The 26,218-nt window shown below is 36.6% G+C and overlaps 1 pseudogene; it reads right to left on the bottom strand.

The window, feature by feature from the left end:
* Positions 1-19,482: 19,482 nt before the first annotated feature.
* LOC132803125 (pentatricopeptide repeat-containing protein At4g35850, mitochondrial-like) lies at positions 19,483-23,109 on the bottom strand (annotated as a pseudogene).
* Positions 23,110-26,218: the final 3,109 nt, after the last annotated feature.

Here is a 26,218-nt window from a genome sequence, read left to right as displayed (position 1 = left end):
AATCTTCAAGTTCATATACCATGTGTGTTTGTCATGTGAGCCGTACGTTGTGGAAAATGATGAAGACCTACAAAGTTTTATAGAAGAGTATAGTTCACACAAACCTCAAGACAGATCTCCACTTATTATTAATGTGTTATCCAGGGTTCCACAGAGTATTAATACTGCTGGACGTGTTGTGAATAGGATACCTACAAGTTCAGGATTTATGACTATTGCCCCACTATCTGTAGTTCCCGAGACAGCTACTTGTACCTCTGATGCTAACATGCAGTCCCTAGCGACCGAACTTCATGTGCCGGAAACTCAACCTGGATTCTTCGAAAATCAAATTTGTGAAAACAATGTGCAATCTGTGGAACATGATCATGATAATGAGTGCTTCGACATTAATGATATGAATGAATATCGTGGACATGATTATGATCAAGATGAATAATTTGAGGTTGAGGTCAACACTGATCGTAGTGAAGATAGGTTACGTGACATTTGTTGGACCCAACATTCGGGACTTTCAGCTGGTGATAGTCGACATGGTGAGTCTCCTTATGGTAATAGTCCAATTGATAATGTGAATGATGATGTGCTTACCTCTCCTTGTACCGAAAACCATTTGGACATTCAGCAGGATTCTACCGCAACCATGGCTAAACTTAAGGTTAACCGTCGCTTCTTATCTGTCAATGCCCATGAAATCATTTGAATCAACCAACTCTTTGCGAGTAAGAATGCACTACAAAAGAAGATTAGTCTTTATGCACTAAGGAGAAATTTTGAATTCAAGGTCAAGAAGTCAGATAGAGTCCAATATGAGGTTGTATGTGCAAATGACAATTGCACGTGGCGAATGCATGCTACCAAACTACATGGTGATAATACAGAGGCCTTCATGATTAGGGCCTTCAAGGATGAGCATATTTGCTCTTTAAATATCATTGAAAGGGATCATCATCAAGCAACAAGTTCAGTTATCGGAGACATCATCCAGCCAACTTTTGATGGGATTTCAAGGCAATACAAACCTCGAGATATCGTGCATGACATTCGCTCTAATTACGAAGTAAACATAAGCTACCACAAAGCATGGGCCGCTAAGAAAGTTGCACTATCAGGTTTGTGGGGCACGTCAGAAGATTCATATGCAAAACTTCCTTTATGGAGTCATGTTTTGAAGAGCAAAAATCCGAGCATGTTTACTTGAATTGAAACTGACGATCAAAATAGATTTTTATATTTTTTCATGGCACTTGGAGCTAGCATTAGAGGGTTTCAGCATATGCGGGGAGTCGTAGCTGTCGATGGAACTACATTGAAGAATAGATTTAGAGCTTTGTTATATATTGCATCATGTTTGGATGGGAACAATCAAATTTAGCCACTTACTTATGGAATAGGCCCTCGGGAGACGGATGTGGCTTACACGTGGTTTTTTGAGAGCTTTAAAGAAGCGTTTGGGGATGATCCGAATATAGCTTTTATATCGGATAGACACAAGAGCATTGCAAAAGCAATACGTACAGTTTTCCCTAATAATCACCATGGCCACTGCACATATCATCTTGGTACAAATTTACGTGATAAGAAGTTTAAAGGTAATGCCAATGCGATTATATCAACTTTTAATGCTGCAGTTAGAGCATATAATGTTGAGGATTTTGATAAGGCCATGCAGCTTTTAGAAGGGGTTAGTATTGAAGTTGTACAATATCTCAAGGATGCAAGTCCTTCAAAATGGGCTAGATCACATTTTCCGGGCAATAGATACAACATAATGACAACTAACATCGCAGAGAGCATGAACTCTATACTTATTGATGCTAGGGATAAACCTATTTTGCCATTACTAGATCACATTCATGATGTCTTACAAAGGTGGTGGTATGAATGTTGAACTAACGCAGCTGCAATGCAAACTCCTGTTACTAATCGAGTGGAAAAAATCATGCAAGAGCGCTCAAATAATGGCAGAGGCTTACGTGTTATGCCAATGAACTTATATGAGTTTCAAGTTGTTGGCCATGGCATGTTCGTTGGAGTTGTTAACTTAGAAAATAAGACGTGCTCATGCAAGGAATTTGACATTGATGGATTTCCTTGTGTCCATGCAATTGCAGCATGTAAGCATCGACATATTTCTCCATATTTCCTTTGCTCGACTCATTACTCAGTTGACTCACTCCGTGATGCATATTCGGAAACCATATATCCACTTGGGGATAAATGTCAGTGGCATGCTCCAGATGATGTCATAAACTAGGTTGTACTTCCACCTCAAATTGGCAAACAGTCAGGACAACCGAGAAAAAAGAGGATTCAATCTCAAGGAGAGGAGCATCATCAATATAGATGCGGGAGGTGCAAACAGATTGGTCACAGCAGCCGATCATGCTCCGCTGCCGTACCTCTTGATAGCACTACCAACCAACAGCACCATTGAACCGAAGGCCCATCAATCGCGCGATGCTATATTCAAACAATGGGGCCATGTTATGCGGTATGCGTGTGTTTGCAATGTAGTCAGGAGTGTAATTAGTTGCTCAACCGCGTAACATGTGTTTTGGCATAATAGATGTTGGTTTTATGTGTTCTTTTGTTGTCAAATTCATCTGTCGTATTGTTTTGATAACATATCATTCTATGTTCAGTTTTTGGTTCAGTTGTTTGTATGTTTCTTACTATTGCACGGATGATATTACTGCCCAATGGTAATGACCGATGCATCGTTGGTAATTGGCATTTGTACACCGTCGTAAAAGAGTCACCACAATTCCATCCGACAACTTCAATCATGTGTGTTCCAACCAATAACATGCTAAATGTAGCATTATTAATGATAAATTCTGACAAAATAAGAGATCAAACGGCATTAAAAAATGAAACCGTTCAATTTGTTTTTGCTTCAAATATTACTGTAGGTTTCATCGATAATTACCGAAACCCCAGTGGTAATCACATTTTACCAATGTTATGGCCCTCCCCCCCCCCCCCCCCCCCTGCATCCCCTAATGTGTGTTAAATGCAAGAACATGGAAAATATGGATGGTTACATGATTGTAAGGAGAGAAAACCCAAAAATCTCCGACAAAGTTCTCACATTGGAAAAAAAATACAATAATTGTAGACCTTCGGTAATTACCGAAGCCCCTATGGTAATCACATTTTACCAATTTTTTGGGCCCCACAAGTCCCCTTACATGTGTTAAATGCAAAAACATGCAAAATATGGATTATCAAATGATCCTAATAAGAGAAAATCCCAAAATTGCTTAAAAAGTTCCCAAATTGGCCAAAAAAATACGATGATTGTAGACCTTCGGTAATTACCGGTGAAACCTTCGGTAACCAACATATACTCTCTGAAAAAATTACCATAGGTTTCATCGGTAATTACCGAAACCCCTATGGTAATCACATTTTACCAATTTTTTGGGCCCCACAAGTCCCCTTACGTGTGTTAAATGTAAAAACATGCAAAATATGGATTATCAAATGATCCTAGTGAGAGAAAATTCCAAAATTGCTTAAAAAGTTCTCAAATTGGCCAAAAAAATACGATGACTGTAGACTTCGGTAATTACCGGTGAAACCTTCGGTAACCAACATATACTCTCTGGAAAAATTACCATAGGTTTTATTGGTAATTACCGAAACCCCTATGGTAATCATATTTTACCAATTTTGTTGGCCCCATAAGTCCCCTTACGTGTGTTAAATGCAAACACATGCAAACTATGGATTCTCAAATTATCCTAAGGATGGAAAACCCCAAAATCTCTGAAAACGTTCTCAAATTGGCCAAAAAAATACGATGACTGTAGACATTCGGTAATTACCGATGAAACCTACGGTAATTTTTCCAGAGGGTATATGTGTGGTTACCAAAGGTTTCATCGGTAATTACCAAAGGTCTACAGTCATCGTATTTTTTTGGCCAATTTCAGAACGTTTTCAGAGATTTTGGGGTTTTCCCTCCTTAGGATAATTTTAGAATCCATATTTTCCATGTTTTTTTCATTTAACACACGTAAGGGCACTTGTGAGGCCTAAAAAATTGGTAAAATGTGATTACCATAGGGGTTTTGGTAATTACAGATGAAACCTACGGTAATTTTTCCAGAGAGTATATGTTGGTTACCGAAGGTTTCATCGGTAATTACCGAATGTCTACAATCATCGTATTTTTTTGGCCAATTTCAGAACGTTTTCAGATATTTTGGGGTTTTCCCTCCTTAGGATAATTTTAGAATCCATATTTTCCATGTTTTTTCATTTAACACACGTAAGGGCACTTGTGAGGCCCAAAAAATTGGTAAAATGTGATTACAATAGGGGTTTTGGTAATTACAGATGAAACCTAAGGTAATTTTTCCAGAAAGTATATGTTGGTTACCGAAGGTTTCATCGATAATTACCGAAGGTCTACAGTCATTGTATTTTTTTGGCCAATTTGAGAACTTTTTAAGCAATTTTATGATTTTCTCTCATTAGGATAATTTGAGAATCCATATTTTTCATGTGTTTGCATTTAACACACATTATGGGACTTGTGAGGGCCATAACATTGGTAAAATGTGATTACCACTCAGGTTTTGGTAATTACCGATGAAACCTATGGTAATTAAATATTTTTTCTAATTGGAGAACGTTTTCGAAACATTTGGGGTTTTGCTGTTTGGGGGCATTGATGAATGTATAATTTGCATGTTGTTGCCAGAAACACCCATTAGCTGAGTATTCGGAGAAAAAAAAAATGTTAATTGATATCACCGAAAGCGTATCGGTAATTACCGATGGTGAATCGGGAATTATCGATGCACCATCGGTAATCATCTTTACTTTAATTTTTATCACAACCGAGGGTCTTCTTTTCTCTTTTTTTTTTTTTTTCAATGGTTATCATTACTAAAGATAGGTTCAGCATATTAAGATAACATTAGTATAGAGTGTCATAACATTAAACATATGATCTACATTGAAAGTTTATTAAAGTACAAATCAACAACATATTTTTTTCTAAAAAACATAATGTCTTGCGGGCCAAATGAAGGATTCTCCTCACTACTCTTGTAGACGCCACAATCACCCCTGCAGAATAGCATTAATGATTAGCATTAATGAAAACCAACCACGTGTATTTCCACACGTAACCACAATAAAACATCAACAATAGAAGTTGTTTGAAATGACAACACATTCATACCCATTATCTTGGCGGGGTGCATCTTTGATCATGGTCATCGTGAATGGCTCTAAAGTGGGAGGCACATCCGAATTCTTCTCGTAATATCCCCCGTCCCTCAATAGGTAAGGCAGCATATATGTAAGGCATTCCGCATTGTTCAACTCTTTATTTTAGACATATTTATTTCCCATATTTGGATCGTATAAATCAATATGCCGGGCCTTCAAGTCCACACATGCTGCCAACCAATGCGCGCCTCCATTGTTGATAGGGATGTACACCTGCAAATTAGAACATAACCTCATTATCCACAAAATGGGAAACTTAGTGAGAATTTTTTTAAATATATGTAGGGACTTACATAATCAAATCTCCACCACGGCAAGCTAGGTTTGGGTGACTTCCCACGCACATAGCTACGAAGGGTCGCATCACATAAATATGTGCTACGTGATGCCCTCCATATGGGATAACTCCCTTTGATGGATGACTACCAAATAATGAAATATATACAATATAAAATATCATCAATATAACATTAAGCAATGTAGTAACATCCCATCATCTTACCCAAAATAACACGTCTAATATGGCATAGGTGTGGGTGAACATCTTCTCATTCTCAAACCGCCTTTTTCGTATGAAATACAAAATAGTGTCAATATGCTACAAAACCACATTAAAGGAAATAAATAACAAGTGCGAGGTGATAAATAAAACATCATTCCAAACATAGGAACACAATGATTTACATGAACATAAAGCATATAACTTACATCAAAAGTCAACCATCCTTCAGAGGTAAGTAGCTCAGCAAAAAATTTCTTCCCCACCGTCATATAAGATGTACACACGGTTGCTTCCTTCGGTGCCACCCTATACCACTCATCGAATGCCCTCTCCTTCGATGCATCAATATGTCGATTAAGATTAAATTTGACCTTCTTTTTACACCGGTCGGTGTAAGGAGAGATGATGTGATGTGACTGGTGGTAAACTCTACCGAATCGGCTTGTATCACCAATGTTATGCGTCCAATCTTCCATCTCAATCTCAGATGATTGGTCATGATGTGGATTGTCAACTGAAGCACCGATATCCCACCCCAAATGCAAAGGTCGATATGGCACCAAAGCCCAGGGGATGATGGTTGTACCAAAGATGACATTGAATGGCTATGCATATGATGTTCGGCCTACAAAACGCAATGGTTATTTTACAGTTCCCAAACCCTAACAACGAATAATTGCTGAATTACAATATATAATTTAATAATGCTGAAACACTAAAGTATACTAAGTTGTCTAAATGATACCTGATGCTTTTGTTGGTCAATAACAGAACTAAGCATCTTCCTTAACAATGCCATCTCTTTATTTAATTCATCAAATTTTGCCTCCAAGCAAGCGAGCTAATCAATATCAATATCCAAAACATAAGTCAACATATATTAGTACAGCATATGAAATACAAATTTGTGTGCAAGTAACAATTGCATACCCTGAAATTAGCATTTGGAGGGCCACTAGAATGCTCCTCAGCTTTGGACGCATCTTTAGCACCAATAGTGGATACTGGTGCTACAAGTGGTGGTGCCGTATAGCGAACTTCATGTATGTTCACTGCTATTGTTCACCAGTAATCCATAGTCTTCTCCTCATCGGTAGACTCTAACCTCCAGTGCACAACATACTACATGAAATGAAGAAAGGAAAAAAAAGTAAATTTGGAAACTGACTTTGGTAATGTAACTGGAATGTAGTCGTACCATGTAGTCTAAAAAAAATTTGCCTTACATTGCTATTTGAGGTGAACCAATTATGGATAGCAAAATGGTTCGGTTGACTTGTAGCATGCCATCCAAGGATCCTCAGACAACGGGTTTCCCGCCGCTCACCAAATTGGTTACCAAAATCAGGGATTGCTTCAAACCCCCACAACTACAAAATATAAATTATAGGTTATTAAATATAATTTTTAGGTCATAATACATGATTTATTCTTTACTGCACGTCCTCTATGCTGGAATGCATTGTGGAATGAGTTGATCGTCTCCTTGTAGCTCAGAATGCCCCAAGGGTAGGAATTAAATACCTCGATATCAGCAACCACATCAATGAATTTTCTATTTATTTGAACCCTCTGATCCATTCCGAGTACACCATGAACTAAGAAATAGAGTAACGCAATTCTTACAGCATCCCAATCATCCACAAAATGTGTACCCTTGAATATTCATTCCAATTCGAGTGATTTCAAGTCAGTCCTGTCATCTAGCAACCTCGTGAGCAACTCCTTTCCTTTGGAAATTTGCATATCATACATGGGACGTTACCTACAAAACTTTAAGCCACTAATGAGTGCGAATTCCCACTTCGTGAACCGCACTCCAGATCCACCGAAGTTAAACTCTAGTACTTCTGGATTGTTGGACACAACTCATCTGCAAAGCAGGTGATGCACTACCTGACCAGAGAACCGGAGGTTCTTCATGTAAAGTAAGTGTCCAAAACATGTTTGTCTATACTTTTCTAGCTGCTCACTTGTGAAGACACTTGTAATTACTTTGTTCGCTTCTATTAGATTCCCGAATGAATGTGCCCTAACTTTAAATATATCGGCATCTTGAAAGATCCGTTCCTTTGGAGCATCGATGGGCTGCAAAATGAATTACATAAATGGAACTGACATCAACGATTTAATCATACCCTATTTTTCCACCCTAACTTGATAATAATAATTTCCAACTAAATCTTAAGACATATGGGTTCACATTTTTGCACAAGTGATAATTACCGATATAACCATCGATAATCAACCTACAATGAACTAAAAAAAATCCTGATGGCCTATCGGCAATTACCGATGGCCATCAGGTGAAGTTTTTCTTGAGTTTTCACATTCATGAATAAATACTGATAGATGTCTTATCATTTACTGCACAAAACAACATAAGTGAATATAAAACTTACCATATCAGATGGGGGAGAGGAAAGTGGAACGTGCCCTCAAAGTTTGGCGCTTTCCGTCTCAGCTTTGGATTTCTGCCTAGTAGTTCGTCAATGCTTAGAGTCGGGTGCTGCTGTGCTACCACCGCATCTCTTACTTTCCACCTTCTTACCTCCCTTCTTTGGTTGACGTCGCAAGTTCCTCTTTGGTGCCATTATAAAGTACAACCTACAAATGTACATTGACAACATTAATAAATTTTTATCTACCTTTAACCACATTGTCAACTATGTATACATATATAAATATCCGCAATCCTCAATTTCATACACTCTCTTCCTAAGGATATTGTGTATGCCATCTACAAAACATTTACTAAACATTTACTGTATAACAGTGTGTTTACTTCTAAATCTTTCTATTTTCTTCTTCTTCTTTAATTTTTTTTTCTTTTTTGGGGATAAAGTGTTTGCGTGTTTGCTTCTAGCTAACCATGTTCCTAAAATTTTATGCACCGATCTTCTCTCTCTCTCTCTCTCTCGATATATATATATATATATCTATACCTTTAGAAAGTACTAACTCTGGAATTCTCAACTTCAATTCTAATTAATTATAAAGTATTTTTCTCTTATCTCCAAGTACTGATTTTTAGTAATAAATTACCCTAGCAAAAAGGAAGAAGAAAAAACTTAAAAGAAAAAAGAAGGTCTGAAAAGCAACTAAGATTTCTAATGCAACTATAGTCTAAAGTGGGGTTTTAATAGAGCAACCCACAATTGTGGCCAATTATGATGCTACATGCAGAAGCAGATAAAGTGAAATATTGAAATGACTGGAGAGGAAGTAGTCAATTCACCCAAAATAGAAAAACAAGAAAGTGAAGTATAGAGGTGCACAAAAGCAGCCCTTAGATTGTATATATACATATCATATTCATGTTATATTTAATTATTTCTTACCATACAATATATGTCTAAAAAATGTGCACAGAAAGTTGCAGACTATAATCTGAACATATAAGTTAAGCTGGATTGCAACATGTCCACCATTTCTATATGAGTATGTCAACTAATGTAGCTACATCTCTTCCCTATACTGCTTGTGTTTAACCTGATTTGGTTATACAAGCTCAGACCTACCAACACCTATATATGCTATACAAATCATTCACTTTATATTTATTTTATCTGTATAATTAGTTTAGGGTCAAGGATTTATCTGTATACAAATCCAAAAAGAAATATAATTAGTTTCCTAAGGGTCAAGTACATTTTTAAAAAAATTCTTCTTTTCAACCCACAAAAGTAGTTTTCTAGACAGAGTTTGAGTATCATGCACTAGTGAGATAACACCTTTAGCTTTAGGATTTAAACTTCGATCAGGGTAAAAATCCTTATATCTCTAAGTTGTAACAAATATATATATACATATATTATGTTTTTTTATTACAAACTAACGTTATTCTTCATCAAATTCATTGATTTCCCTGCCTTCATCCTTTATTTATTTTCCATTCTCAGGGATGTCGATGGAACACAAAAAAAAAAATTTTTTTTTTTAATTTTATAAAAAATTTAAAAAAATTAAAAACAACGTATCGTCTGGGTATCGTTCATCCCAGACGACATGTCGTTCGATCCATCTTCAACCTTTGTTTGGGTTGACCCGAACCCGCCTGATCGGTCCCGATCCGATTCTTGACCCGGTTGTTTCTCCCACCTCCGGCCACCGTTCAAGGCCAAACCGGTCCCATCTTTTTCCTCTCTTCATTTCCTACTAATACCCAATATCAATCTATCCTAAAACCTAGGTTATAATCACTTCCATACAAAAACCTAAATCTTCAAAAATTCCACATTTTTAACCGGTTCTAAACACAAATCACAAGTTTCAATGTTTCACATTGTACTAAATTTGTAATTATTTAATGGTAAGGCAACAAATAAACACAAAAAAAAAAACCCACATGGGTCCACGGCAAGGCAACAAATAAACACAAAAACAAATCCACACCGATCACGGCAAGGCTAAAAATCCACACAAAAACAAACCCACACTGGTCCACGGCAACAAATAAACAAAAATATTAAAACAATTACCTCGGAGAGTGCTGAGATGATATGAAGTTTTGTTTTTTTGTTTTTTCTTTGTATTTTTTTTGGGTGGTGAGATGAAGCTTTCTTTGGCTTTTCCATGGCAAGTTTTGGTTTTTTGTATTTTTGTGTATTCGTGTAAAAACATGTTTGTTTTCTTTTTCTAAAAAGTAGATTTTTGTTCTTTGCTTAAAATATAAAGGGATATCTAAGTCATTTTTTATTGTTTTAAGGTTAAAATAGATATTGAAGGGTAGAAAAAAAAAGATAGCAAATGAAGGGGTAAAAATCATGAAGCTCATCCCTATGAGGGTATTGGGCCAAATTCCCCTTTTTATATTTAACTGATGGGCTGCATAGGCCCAAATGAAATAGCTCCACTTGACTTAGGGGGAATTTGACCCTTTACCCTCTTTGGCAGGGCATTAACAAAATATACCCCTCCTCTTTCATTTTTTTTTCTTTTACCCTTTAATATCAATTATAACCTTAAAACAATTTCAAAAGCCATCCATATCCTTTTACATTAAATTTCAATCTATTTCCACAAAAAACCTTTATTTCACCCCATCCCACACCACGAAAAACCCTTTTCAACTTTTCAACTAAAAAACAAAAATCCACTTTTGTTCTATTTTTTCATCCACTTATAAGCATCATCAGGTAATTTTTTTTTTTTTGGTTTATTGCCGTGTGTATGTATATATATTGTGGATTTCATATTTACATTAAATATTTGGAATTTTAAAAATATATAACATTTCTTGAGTACAATGTGATATGTTTAGGAGTGTGAATCACGTTATTGATGTTTAAAACCGGTTAAAAATTTGAAATTTATGTTAGATTAAGATTTTTATATGGAAGTTATTAAAATCTAAGTTTTAGGATAGATTAACATTGGGTTTGGCCTGAAACGGTGGCCGGAGGTGGGAGAAAATTTCAGGTCGGAATTCGGGTACGAGACCTGGTTCGGGCGGGTTCGGGTCGACCTGCTGGAGGTTGAAGGAGAACGAACGACGTGTCGTATGTTACGAACGACATGTCATTCGGTCGGCCAGCCAGACGACACATCGTCCTATGAAGATGACACGTCGTTAATTAGAAATGATGTGTCATTTTTGTGAGTGTGTAACGGACCACTTGTCTTTTTGCTGACGTCATCAATGACGTCAGGCCTTTTTTTTAAAAAAAAAAAAAAAAGAGTTTTTGGGTTCAAAAGAAAAAAAAAATATGGAGTTGATTAAGGTTTATAGTTTGGCACAAGCTTAAAAATTAAAATTGATATAAATTAATTTTGGAAGTGATAAAAAATGTGAAATTGGTTGGATAAATAAATGTGTTTGATCAAATTTTATGTTATTTTAAGTTGTTTATATGTAGTTATATATATATATACACATATATATGCACTTTAAATGTAGATGAAAATGAGCAGCATTGGCAATTTAAATTAAAATGGTTATTTTGTATTCTTTAGAATTATATAAATTATGTATTCATAATTTAGGATTATGGTTATTTATATATGCATACATAGTTGACTATGTAGCTAAATGTAGTTAAAAAGTTATTGATGTTGTTAAGTTACATTTATAGGTTGTATTTTATAATGGCACCAAAAAGGAATTTGCGTTCTCAATCGAAGAAGGTAGTTAAGAAGGTGCAAACTAAGAGACACGGTGGCAGCATATCAGCACCCGACTCTAAGCGTCGACGAACTACTAGGCAGCAATCCAAAGCTGAGAAAGAAACCACCAAACATCCAGGGCACGTTCCACTCTCCTCTTCCTCATCCGAGATGGTAAGTTTTATATTCATTTATGTAGTTTGGTGCGGTAAGTGATAATACATCTGTCGGTATTTATTCATGAATGTGAATACTTGAGAAAAACATGACCTGATGGCCATCAGGATTTTTTTTAGTTCATTGTAGGTTGATTATCGATGGTTCCATCAGTAATTACCACTAGTGCAAAAATGTGAACCCATATGTCTTAACATTTGGTTGAAAATTATTATTATCAAGGTAGGGTGGAAAAATAAGGTATGATTAAATGGTTGACTTCTGTTCCATTTATGTAATTCATTTTGCAGGCTATGACACTCCAAAGGAATGGATCTTTTAGACTGCCGATATATTTAAAGTTAGGACACATTCATTCGGGAATCCAATAGAAGCGAACGAAGTAATTACAAGTGTCCTCACAATTGAGCAGCTGAAAAAGTATAGACAAACATGTTTTGGACACTTACTTGACATGAAGAACCTCAAGTTCTTTGGTCATCTAGTGCATCACCGGCTTTGCAGACGAGTTATGTCCAACGATCCAGAAGTACTGGAGTTTAACTTTGGCGGATCTGGAGTGCGGTTTACGAAGTGGGAATTTGCACTAATTAGTGGCTTAAAGTTTTGTAGGTGCCCTTCCATATTTGATATGCTAAATCCAAAAGGAAATGCGCTGCGCACGAGGTTGCTAGAAGACAGGACTGACTTGAAACCTCCCCAACTGGCTCGAATATTCAAGGGTACACATTTTGTGGATTATTGGGATGCTATGAGAATTGCATTACTATATTTCTTAGTTCATGGCGTACTCGGAATGGATCCGAGGGTTCAAATAAATAGAAAATTCATTGATTTAGTTGCTGATATCGAGGTATTTAATTCCTACCCTTGGGGCTTTTTGAGCTACAAGGAGATGATTGACTCATTGCATAATGCATTCCACCATAAAGGACGTGCAGTAAAAAATAAATCACAGCCATATGACCTAAAAGGTTTTCCATTGGCGTTTCAGGTACGGTAATATATTTAATACATGTAGTGTTTACTTAAAAATTATATTTAATAACCTATAATTTATATTTTGTAGGTGTGGGGGTTTGAAGCAATACCTGATTTCGGTAACCATTTTGGCGCTCGGTGGGAAACTCGTTGTCCGAGGATCCTTGGATGGCATGCTACAAGTCAACCGAGCCATTTTGCTGTCCATTATTGGTTCACCTCAAATAGCAAGGTGAGGCAAATTTATTTAGACTACATGGTACGACTACATTCAAGTTACATTACCAATGTCCAGTTTCCAAATTTACTTTTTTTTTCCTTTCTTCATTTCATGTAGTATGTTGCGCACTGAAGGTTAGACGCTACCGATGAGGAGAAAACTATGGATTAATGGCGAACAATAGCAGTGAACATATATAAAGTTCGCTGTACGACACCACCACTTGTAGCACTGATAGCCACCGTTGGTGCTAAAGATGCATCCAAAGCTGAGAAGCATTCTAGTGCCCCTCCAGATGCTAATTGCAGGGTATGCAATTGTTACTTGCACGCAAATTTGCATTTCATATGTTGTACTAATATATATTGACTTATGTTTTGGATATTGATATTGATTAGCTTGCTTGCTTGAAGGCAAAATTTGATGAATTAAAGAAATTTATGGATGATTGTCATCATGAAGTGAAGCAAGAGATGGCATCATTAAGGAAGATGCTTAGTTCTATTATTGACCAACTAAAGCATCTGGTATCATTTAGACAACATAGTATACTTTAGGGTTTTAGCATTTTAAATTATATATTGTAATTCAATAATTACTTGTTGTTAGTTTTTGGGAACTGCAAAATAACCATTGTGTTTTGCAGGCCGAACATCATATGCACACCCATTCACCATCATCTTTGGTGTGACCAACATCCTCTCTGGCACCGTCATTTGGAAAGCAAGCCTAAGAATTTTATGCACCCATAGACGGTTCCAATGGTAGGAAGGAGGATGAGGATTGTACAACACCATTCGAGCCTATCGTACCTGGAGGAGCCTATGTGGAAGATTCCTGGGCTTTAGTGCCATATCAGCCTTTGCATTTGGGGTGGGATATCAGTGCTTCAGCTGACAGTCCACATCACGACCAATCAGCTGAGAGTGAGGTGGAGGCTTGGATGCATAAAGTTGGTGATAAAAGCCGATTCGGTAGAGTTTACCAACAGTCACATCATGTCATCTCTTCTTACAACGACCCGTGTAAGAAGAAGGTCAAATTTAATCCTAATCGACATATTGATGCATCAAAGGAGAGGGCATTCAATGAGTGGTAGAGGGTGGCACCGAACGGAGCAACTATGTGTACATCTTATATAATGGTGGGGAAGAAATTTTTTGTTGAGCTTGTAACAGCCAGCCCAGACCACCCGCATGCAAATATTGTCCTCTTTGGGCCTGGGGAATCCTCTTACAACCCAGCCCTCAAGGTTTTAAAAGGCCTCTTAAGGGAAAGGTATCCACACCCTCTTATAAGGCATGCTTCGTTCCCTTTTCCAACCGATGTGGGATCTCACAATCCACCCCCTTTAGGGCACAACGTCCTCGCTGGCACACCGATCCGAGTTAGGCTCTGATACCATCTGTAACAGCCCAGCCCAGACCACCCGCATGCAGATATTGTCCTATTTGGGCCTGGGGAATCCTCTTACAACCCAGTCCTCAAGGTTTTAAAAGGCCTCTCAAGGGAAAGGTATCCAAGCCCTCTTATAAGGCATGCTTTGTTCCCCTTTCCAACCGATGTGGGATCTCACAGAGCTACTTACCCCTACAAGATGGTTGAGTTCTGATGTAAGTTATATACTTTACTTCCATGTAAATTCATTGTGTTTGTACGATTGGAATGATGTTTTATTTATCACCTCACACTTTTTTTTTATTTTCTTTAATGTTTTTTACAGCATATTGACACTATTTTGTATTTCACACGAAAACAGCGATTTGAGAATGAGAAGACGTTCACCCACAACTGTGCTATATTAGACATGTTAGTTTGGGTAAGAAGATGGGATGTTACTGCATTGCTTAATGTTATATTGATGACATTTTATATTGTATCTATTTAATTATTTGGCAGTCATCCATCAAAGGCCGTTATCCCACATGGGATGTAACAGCCCAGTCCACCCGCATGCGATATTGTCTGTTTTGGGCCCAGCCCGTACGGTTTTGTCAAAATGCATCGTAAGAAAAAGGTATCCACACCCTCTTTTAAGGCATGCTTCGTTCTCCTTTCCAACCGATGTGGGATCTCACAATCCTCCCCCCTTAGAGCCCAGCATCCTTGCTGGCACACCGATCCGAGTACTGGCTCTGATACCAACTGTAACAGCCCAGTCCACCCGCATGCGATATTGTCCATTTTGGGCCCAGCACGTACGGTTTTTAGGTGAGCTTCAAGCTAAGGTGGCTTTTATTTTGGCCAAAACACGTGAGCCAGGGAAGGAGAGAGAAAGAGGGGAGGAAAGAGAGAGAGAGAGCTAGAGAGAGAAACCTAACCGGCCAACCGCCGTTCACCCATTTTCGGCCACCAGAATAGTAAATGCGCCACCCTAGCTTCAAGCCCACCTAAAAACCGTCGGTTGGAAAGGGGAACAAAGCATGCCTTAAAAGAGGGTGTGGATACCTTTCCCTTGCAACACGTTTTGACAAAACCGTGCAGGCTGGGCCCAAAGCGGACAATATCGCATGCGAGTGCTCTGGGTTGTTACATGGAAGGCATCTCAAAGCACATATTCATGTGATTTGACACTTCGAAGCTATGTGCGTGGGAAGTCACCCAAACTTAGCGTGCCGTGGTGGAGATGTGATTATGTAAGTCTATACACATATTTGAAAAAATTCTGACTAAGTTTCCCAATTTGTGGATAATGAGGTTACGTTCTAATTTTCAGGTGTACATCCCTGTCAACAATGGAGGCGCCCATTGGTTGGTAGCATGTGTGGACTTGAAGGCTCAACATATTGATTTATACGATCCAAATATGGGAAATAAATATGTCCAGAATAAAGAGTTGGACAATGCAAAGTGCCTTAGGTATATGCTGCCTTACCTATTGAGGGATGGGGGATATTACGAGAAGAATCCGAACGGGCTTCCCACTTTAGAGCCATTCACGATGACCATGATCAAAGATGCACCCTGCCAAGATAATGCGTATGAATGTGTTGTCATTTCCAACCACTTCTATTGCTGCTGTTTAATTGTGCTTACGTGTGGAAACTCACGTGGTTGGTTTTCATTAATGCTATTCATTAATGCTATTCTGCAGGGGTGATTGTGGCGTCTTCACTTTGAAATTTATTGCATACAAGAGCAGTGAGGAGAACCTTTTATTTGGCCCGGAAGACATTAGCTTGTTTAGAAAAAAATATGCTGTTGACTTGTACTTTAATAAATTTTCAATGTAGATCGTATGTTTAATGTTATGACACCCTATATTAATGGTATCTTAATATGTAGAATCTAGCTTTAATAATGATAACCGTTGATAAAATAAGAGAAAAGAAGACCCTTGGTAGTGATAAAAATTCAAACAAAGATGATTACCGATATGCTTTTGGTAACATCAATTCACATATTTTTCAACTCCAAAGAGTCCACTAATGCGTGTTTCCGACAGTAACATAAAAAATATACATTCATCATTGACCCTAAACAGAAAAAACCCCAAAAGTTTGGAAAAAGTTCTCAAATTGGCAAAAAAATTTGATTACCATAGGTTTCATCGGTAATTACCGAAACCCTAGTGGTAATCACATTTTATCAATTTTTTCGCCCCCACAAGTTCCCTAATGAGTGTCAAATGCAACAACACGTAAAATATACATTCTTCAATGATTCTAAGGAGAAAAAATACCAAACGTTAGGAAAAAGTTCTCAAATTGGCAAAAAATACTTGATTACCATAGGGCCTTCCGTAATTACGGATGAAACCTACGGTAATCCGTTTAAACTTGCTAGAAAATTTACCAAATATTTCATCGGTAATTATCGAAGGCTCTACGGTAATCACATTTGACAACTTTTTTGGCCCCCACAAGTCCCCTAATGTGTGTTAAATGCAAAAACATGCCAAATATACATTCTTCAATGATTTTAAGGAGAAAAAACCCCAAACGTTAGGAAAAGGTTTTCAAATTGGCAAAACACCTTGACTACCGTAGGGCCTTCGGTAATTACCGATGAAACCTACGGTAATCAGTTTAAACTTGCTGGAAAAATTACCGAAGATTTCATCGGTAATTACCAAAGGCCCTACGGTAATCACATTTGACAACTTTTTTAGCCCCCATAAGTCCCCTAATGTGTGTTAAATTGAACAACATGCAAAATATACTTTCTTCAATGATCCTAAGGAGAAAAAACCCCAAACGTGAGAAAAAAGTTCTCAAATTGGCCAAAAAAACTTGATTACCGTAGGGCCTTCGGTAATTACCGATGGAACCTACTGTAATCAGTTTAAACTTGCTGGAAAAATTATCGAAGATTTCATTGGTAATTACCGAAGACCCTACGGTAATCACATTTGACAACCTTTTTGGCCCCCACAAGTCCCCTAATGTGTGTTAAATGCAACAACATGCAAAATATACTTTTTTCAATGATCCTAAGGAGAAAAAAACCCCAAAAGTTCTGAAAATGTTCTCAATTGGCAAAAAAACTTGATTGGCGTAGGGCCTTCGGTAATTACCGATGACACCTATAGTAATTAATTTAAACTTGCTGGAAAAATTACCGAAAGGTTCATCTGTAATTACCGAAGACCCTACGGTAATCACATTTGACAATCTTTTTGGCCCGCACAAGTCCCGTAATGTATGTTAAATACAATAACAAGCAAAACATACTTTCTTCAATGATCCTAAGGAGAAAAAACCTCAAAATTTCTGAAAAAATTCTTATATTGGCACAAAAATTTGATTATCGTCGGGCCTTCAGTAATTACTGATGAAACCATCAACAATATTTCCAGCAAGTATAAATCTATTACCGTAGGTTTCATCAGTAATTACTGAAGGCCCTATGGTAATCAGGTTTTTTTGCCAATTTGAGAACTTTTTCATAATGTTTGGGGTTTTTTCTCCTTGGTATCATTGGAAAACATATATTTTGCATGTTGTTGCACTTAACACATATTTGGGGACTTGTGGGGGCCAAAAAAGTTGTCAAATGTGATTACCGTAGGGCCTTCAGTAATTACCGATGAAACCTTTGGTCATTTTTCCAGCAAGTTTAAAATGATTAACATAGGTTTCATCGGTAATTACCGAAGGCCCTGCGGCAATCAAGTTTTTTGCCAATTTGAGAACTTTTTCAGAACTTTTGGGGTTTTTTCTCCTTAGGATCATTGAAAAATGTATATTTTGCATGTTGTTGCATTTAACACACATTAGGGGACTTGTAGGGGCCAAAAAGGTTGTCAAATGTGATTACCGTAGGGCCTTCGGTAATTACCGATAAAATCTTCGATAATTTTTCCAGCAAGTTTAAACTGATTACAATAGGTTTCATCGGTAATTACCGAAGGCCCTACGGTAATTAAGTTTTTTTGGCTAATTTGAGAACTTTTTCCTAACGTTTGGGCTTTTTCTCCTTAGGATCATTGAAGAATGTATATTTTTCATGTTGTTGTATTTAACACATATTAAGGGACTTGTGGGGGCCAAAAATTTGGTAAAATGTGATTACCATAGGGATTTCGGTAATTACCGATGAAACCTACGGTAATGTTTCAGGCAATTACAAATTGAATGTTTTCACTTATTAATGTCATTTTTTCTCTTACTTTGTCAACATTTATCATCAATAAAGCTAGATTTAGCATGTTCTTGGTGAAAACACACACGATTGAAGTGGTGGGATGGAATTGTGGTGATTCTGTTACGACGGTGGACAAATGTCAATTACAGATGGTGCATCGGTAATTACCATTGGCTAGTAATAGCATCCGTGAAACAGTAAGAAACCTACAAAAAAACTGAACAAAAACTGAACACAAAATGACATTTTAGAAACACAATACAACAGATGACTTTGCCAACAAAACAACACATAAAACCAACGTCTATTATGCCAAAACACATGTTACGCAGTTGAGCTACTACTTGCATTCCTTACTACATTACATAACACACGCATACCGCATAACACACCCCCATTGTCTTAATATAGTGTAGAGTGATTTATGGTCCTTCAGTTGAATGGTGCTGTTGGTTGGTAGCGCTATCAAGAAGTACGGCGGCCAAGCATGATCAGCTGCTATGACCAATCTGTTTGGGGCACTTTCTTTCTTGGTACAAGTTGTACACTTTGATAATTCTAATCCATATCAAATCCCTTTGATAATTCCAATTTTTTTTATTAATTCTAAGTTCTAAATATTAAACCTCGCTTAATAGCCAATAAAATGCAAAGTTGACACCTAATAGGATTGGCCAGGTCCTATTCCAAATCTGGTGCAAAGGCTATCATAAGTCTATGAAACTTGTAGGAGCCATGGATCATCTTCTAGGATCTCGCGCCCCTGCAATTTCATAAACAAAAAAAAGTTCAGAAAATTTGTCAAAAAAGATGGAAAATTGGAAAAGAAAAAGAAATTGAGTCACGTGGATGGGTATATATATATATATATATATTATATACTTTAAATTAAAGTGAAACAATAAACGTCTCTAGCGAAGCAAGAGACTAACTTTTAAGCCATTGTAATATACTTCCACAGCAGGAAGTGAAGGAGTGATCTTCCGAGCTTGCATCAAGTCCCAAATATAGTTAGTAGTAGTATATCCACCAGTCTGCAAATATCAAAAGGAGTTCTTGAATGAGAATATTTCCTCAAACGCAGAAACATAAAATTATCCATGAGGAACCACAAAAGACAAAGTACAATCACCCTTCTCATCCCTAAGCTAATAAAAAGGGATCAAATGAAGCTTTTACAGCATTTTTACCTATGGTGGAGAAGGTCACTCCCCATTTTTGGGCTCAAGAAAAAGTCCCTCTCAATCATTTTTATCTATGGTGGAGAATGAAATCACGTTAGACTAAGTCCTTGATTTATTTTTTAACTCAGATAAGAAACTGCAATTACTCAACCTACTAGTGTATCTTGTGCAAGTTGCATTCCCTTGGTGGTATGCCCAATCATGGCTCCCTCTATAAATGTCTGAAGACATATATTATACAAAATTAACGTCCAGCTATTAGAATAATCCTTCGAACATTTCAGAGAGAACAACACAAATAATATACTTTCTTGAGTCTTAAATGGAAAATGTACCAAACATGAAGGTGTATAATATAATAGAATAAATAGCAACATTTATATTACTAAGCAACACATAACTAGCCAACCATAAATGCTATGGAAGGAGTTTATGCATGGCAAAAGGAAAAAGAAAATATTAGTTTTTCTGGTAAAAAAAATCTAACATATCAGATGTCTGGATGGACCATGTGGATACCCATGAAAGGGAAAGTATTGTTGTATTTCCTGAATACATGTAGAGTTCAAAGAAGGCAGATTATTGCACACGTAATCTGACATCAAGTACTGTCCAAAAATGATTTGGCTGATCAGAAATCCAATCATCCAAAAATCAGGTTCAATGTAAATTCTTACTAATTTCAAAAGGAAGCAGAAACTATGAAATAGCATTCAAATATAGAGAACGAAGATGCTTTGACGTAATGCCAAAGATTTTTTGCCACCAAACTTACTACATATAATTCTGGCGCTGCAGGATATTTTGCATTCATGTGGTCTTCGAAAGTTTTAAGAGCACTATCAATGTCCCTTGCACGTAGATAGCACCTTAATCAAAGCCCAATGACAGAGACCAGTTTCTTACGGTGAGCTAATCAACTAACAAGTTATTTTACCAGGAAAATTAACATAATAAATAGGACATAACAGAAAAAAGCATCTTCTAGGGAATAGAACATAGCAAGTGGAACAGAACCAATTTAGAATCTCCAAAAGAATTTTTTCCCATCCAATGAAGATAATATTATTAAAAAAATCACTTACCTCATAATTTGCATTACAATGAAGATATCTGGATATTTCTCATCCTTTGAGTTTCCATCAACTGACATAATAAACAGAGATTAAATAAACAAAGCTAAAATAGCATTAAATTATTCATAGAACATATATAAGCCACAGGTATACTAATATAAAGGTATATTACTAATATCAAGAAATAACAGACAACAGAAAAACATAAAGTCGATAACAAAATAACAATAGAATAATAGACCCACAATTGCCTATACACAAAGAAGATAATAGAGATGTTGAGTGATGTTAAGCTGAAATATTAGAGATGCAAAGAAGTACCTCTACATTTCCCAAGTCTGCACAAGCATGAAATGCAACATGATATACAGTTAGTTGCCTGTTCAAAAATCCACCATGCCTATGAACATATTCAGCAATGGGAAGATTATATAATTCCTCCTCAGCGACACCCATCATCAGATTTTCAACTGAGGCACTGGATGCTTCAACTGATGTCCACTCTATTGACTGCTCAATGAACTTAATGATCTTTCAGCGGAGGGAATATCACAGAAAACATCAAAACCTAATGATATGAAAGCCTAATTTAAGAATAGAGATCCTATAGTAATTGCTTTAGTGGCAAAATCTTATGGAACAGGCGATTTGTTCTTAAGTGCAGCAATAAGCCCTGCATAGCAGAACTGGTTCAACCTAAGACCAGCTGTAGTCATATCACAAATGATCGCATATCTATAGATTAGAATGAAAGTTTAGTTTGTTATATGCCGAAATTAACCAAAAGTAGATCATAAAGCATATAGGACAACTTATAAATTAATTTGCAGAGCAGGCATTTAAATGTAAAATTTTGGAATGAATTCATGTAAAATCATCCACTAAGGTAAAATAAAGCCAATTTAATCACTGGTATAGCTGACTATCAAGTTTCCAGGCTAAGGTTTATGACCTTAATTATTGCAATTTGCAACTAGGTAAAACAAGACAACTAAAAGGGTGGCATACGCTCGATCTATATAGCCAGCAGTAGCACATGCATTGAGTAGACACACATAGGTTTGCACCATCGGCTTCACTTCATATTTCTTCATCTCATCCAAAATCTTCAATCATGTTGAAAGTAAATAGATCAAAATTTACTCCAAAATCCGACATAAGTTTATGGATTCTAAAAAAAATCTGAAGACTTACAAAACATATAAGAAACATACCCGAATTGCCTGGTTAGAGTACTTGCATTTGCCACACAATGAAACTAAAATGTTGTATAAAGTAACCTATAACACAAAGCAATACATTGTAATAGCTAGGGAAAAAAAAAAAAACACAAAGTAACTTTATACAAAATTTCCAATCTTGAAAGAATCTAATAGTCAGTAGATAAGAATTAATGCAGATCCATGTGAAAGAAAACAAAAATGAAAAAAAAAAAAGAGCATATATATACAAATACATACATCAGGGACCAAATCCATGGATTTCATTTGGTCAGAAAAGTAGAAAGCGTCCTGCAAGCAAGAGCCTTTCATGGTTCCAACTATGAGAGAATGGAATCTATCCCTAGTTGGCTATACTCCATCCAGCATCATATCATCATACACATCTCTCAGCAAGAAATGCCTACCACCACCATTATATATAAAAAAAAAAAAAAAAAAAGAACACAACTTTCACAATTTCTCCCAAAAAAAAAAAATTCCAAAACTACAAAAAGAAAATCAAAACTAGAATCTACCTTCTCTGCGCGGTGAGAGAACCGATAACAATGTTATACTCAGAGACATTGCTTGCATAGTTCCTCCTTGCGTATTCCTCTGTTGAAGCCGTAGTGAAGTATCGCTGTCCCACCTCTCGCAGCAGTGAATTACGCTGCCCTGTATTATAACAATCTAAAATATATTATTTATTTTTAAAAAAAAAACTATTTCATTATTAGCGAAAGAGTAAGAAAATGTCTGGGGAAAAGCTTAAGAATTTGAAAATGGAGAGGAGAAGATTACCAGTGATTGATCGAATGAGCCTCATGCTTTCCTACTTCGCTGTTACATGCCTATTGCTTCTGCTCCTAGGGCTCTCTAAAACCCTGTAGTTTTCTCTTTGAGTCGCCTTTTCACCATTTCCTTCAAAATGCACAATCTCCAAGCTTACAATCCAGCCAATGCGAAAGGAAACGGAGGGCTCCTAATGGGCTGGATATTGATTATAAGGAGAAGAGAAAAGTCGGGTGAAGAAAAGAAAGAAAAAACAGAAAAAAAAAAAAAGTAAAAATATTTAATTTGGATATAAGGATATTTTGGGATTATCAAAAATTAAAAGGGTAGAAAAAAAAAGATACCAAATGAAGGGGTAAAAATCATAAACCCCATCCCTGCAAGGGTATTGGGCCAAATTCCCCCTTGACTTATGTATATTTGACACAATATATTGCAATAAATGGCCCACATACATTAAAAATGAAAGTTTCACATAATAGGAATTGGGTGAAGTTATTCTAATTGAAATTTAAAATTTAAAAAATTGATTCCTATCTTTGGATATAAAATATGACATTTTTATGGAAATTTTGTGAATGGTCTGCTGTAAAGGAATCTATTATTTCTATGCATATATGTCCACAAGCATAACAATAGATAATATAAAATTTCTTATAATTATTTGTAAATTAATATTTTTTAAAGGAAACATGTAAATTAATACTTGGAACATGAAGAGATATCTCTTTTGATTTATTTATTAGCTATATTATATAGTACTCTGGAGAGAATTCTGATAGCCACTTTCAGTTTGAGCAAAGAAGGGCTTCCTTAAAAAAATAAAAAAAAAATAAAAAAAAATTAAGAAGCACATTGTTTAACTTTCTTTCACCATAAAATCAATATTTTATGTCTATCTAGTTTTATAGTTTTACTTAAAAATGGAATCAACTGGTTAAACAAGAATTCCATCAGCTCTTCTCTAAATTATGTCTTTTAAGTCTGGGGTTGAAAGGACATAACTAATATACTGTAATTCATGTGTTTATATATATTTTGACTTAAAAATAGTCTTTTTTTTATTTTTTTGTTGGGAAATTATGACATTTAGTTTACATGAATCTGCCATGTATTTAAAGCTCTGTGAAGTTATCTTATTCACCATCAACATTCAGGTGGTCTTTTAGTTTCTGAATTGTCATTTTTTTTGTTATTATTTGAGAGATATTTAATAGCTACTTATGGTCTTAAGCTCTTTTTAGAAAGACCTCGGTTCTCAGGAAAACCAGGAAATCCAAAATCATGAATGCAGCATTACAGAAAGGCTAGGTGAAAATTTTGATGCAATTCATTTGATTATTTTGGTCAAAATTTGATTTGTTTTTGCGGAGTCGAGGGTTATAATTGATGTTGCAGCAAGATAAGAGTGTGTACCTCATGGTAGAAATTATGGTCCAAAAACTATGTCACATATGGAAATGGTTCTAGTAAACATTACATGAACGTAAATTTTGCTTCAGTTCCATCACAAATGCAAGACCATGTTTTTTCTCCATTAAGGACACTAGAAGCTAGATGCCACAACAATCAGTTCTCATATTAAGTACATGCCATATCCAAGTCCTAGTATATCCAAGCTCTGGCTATCTCATTACACAAGAAAAGAAAAACAATCTGAGACTAACAAAGAATGACAGAGCAAAAGAAAATGCACACAAACAGATGATATCGAACAAGGGGAAATTGAAGCAGTTAAGGATGCCCATGTTGGAGAATCAAACAGCTGCTTTATTGTAATCATATGAAAAGGCTCTGACAATGATGGTAAAGGAGTTGATAGCTTCTGAAATACTTACTTCATAGTTGGCCAAGATTGTGGACTTTGCTATAGGCATGCAAATGCTGTTTCTGCAGTGGAGACCACTTGATTTGCTATTTGCCTCCTTGGAGATGAGAGACGTTGATCGAGTATATCTTTGAGTATCACATCAAAAGCTGGTAATGGTGATGGAACAGAGATGATATGAGGTCTCCTGGATGCTTTCCAGCAATCACTTCCAATGTTACGACTCCGAAGCTGTAAATGTCAATCTTCTCTTTTATTTCCATTGTATAAGCAAGCTCTTCAAAGAATTATGACTTTGAGTTAGTATTTCCAAACCATCAAATACATTATATATGCCAATTGCAAATAAGTCAAGTATATGTTTTTTTCATCAGAATCAGTAAATTAAATTGCATACATCTTCTTAAATTTAAGTATTCAAAGGCCTTAGTAGTGCAATAACAGAAGATAGTCAAATCATTCAAATTAATCCCTCTTAATCATTCAAATTAATATGTAATACCCCATCCCGAATTACGTCGGAAATTTCTCAAGTTGACCGAAGTTGACCGGGTTTGATCATCATCGACCAAGAAGGGTCAAACTTTGACTTTTTGACTCTATAAGAATTCTAGGTTGACCGAGGCACCGTTACAAAGTATGCATCGACCCGAGTTCATAGACTAATAGCAGGATGAAAACGGACCTACAGTTTGAAAGTTATAGGTAAAACAAGTTGAGGTCCGTGTCCAAGGGTGCCGAAGTGGACTTTTATTTTTGTAAAATTGAGCTTTAAATCATGTATGGTTATGAAGTACTCATCAATACGAGTTCATAGACTAGCGGCACGCTTAATTTGAACATTTCTTTGAAAAGTTATGGACCTGCAAAATTTTTCTAACACTATAATATTTTATATTATTTTATGCTTGTGTAAAACATGTGCACAATACATGCCACATGTCAAAATCTCAGCCACTCCTTTAAGTGCACAGTGGCACCCACGGGATGGTTTCTTATTGGCTCAAACCCGTGTGTGAGCCGTGTGAGAAAAGAGAGAGAGCCACCACCAACTGTCCATCGCCGTTTCTTCCATTCTAGCCACCATTTCCATACACACGCCACCCCACCACCTCCGTCTCCTCATTTTCGACTAGCCCACCAAATCCCACGACCAGCCGACCACTGACGCGTTCGGACTGAGGCTTTTTCGGCCAGCGGCGCCGATTGCTTCAAACCTATATTTCTCCCTATCTCAGCATCCATTTGCCTCACCACCTGTCCCGTTGAGTCACCTGTCCCCCGATCTACCTTTCCACCAAAACTCACAGCCAAT

Source organism: Ziziphus jujuba, chromosome 3, assembly GCF_031755915.1.
Source record: "Ziziphus jujuba cultivar Dongzao chromosome 3, ASM3175591v1".
In the NCBI taxonomy this organism is placed as follows: Eukaryota; Viridiplantae; Streptophyta; class Magnoliopsida; order Rosales; family Rhamnaceae; genus Ziziphus; species Ziziphus jujuba.
The sequence above is the reverse complement of the archived record's forward strand: the minus strand, read 5'-3'. Positions and strand labels throughout refer to the sequence as shown.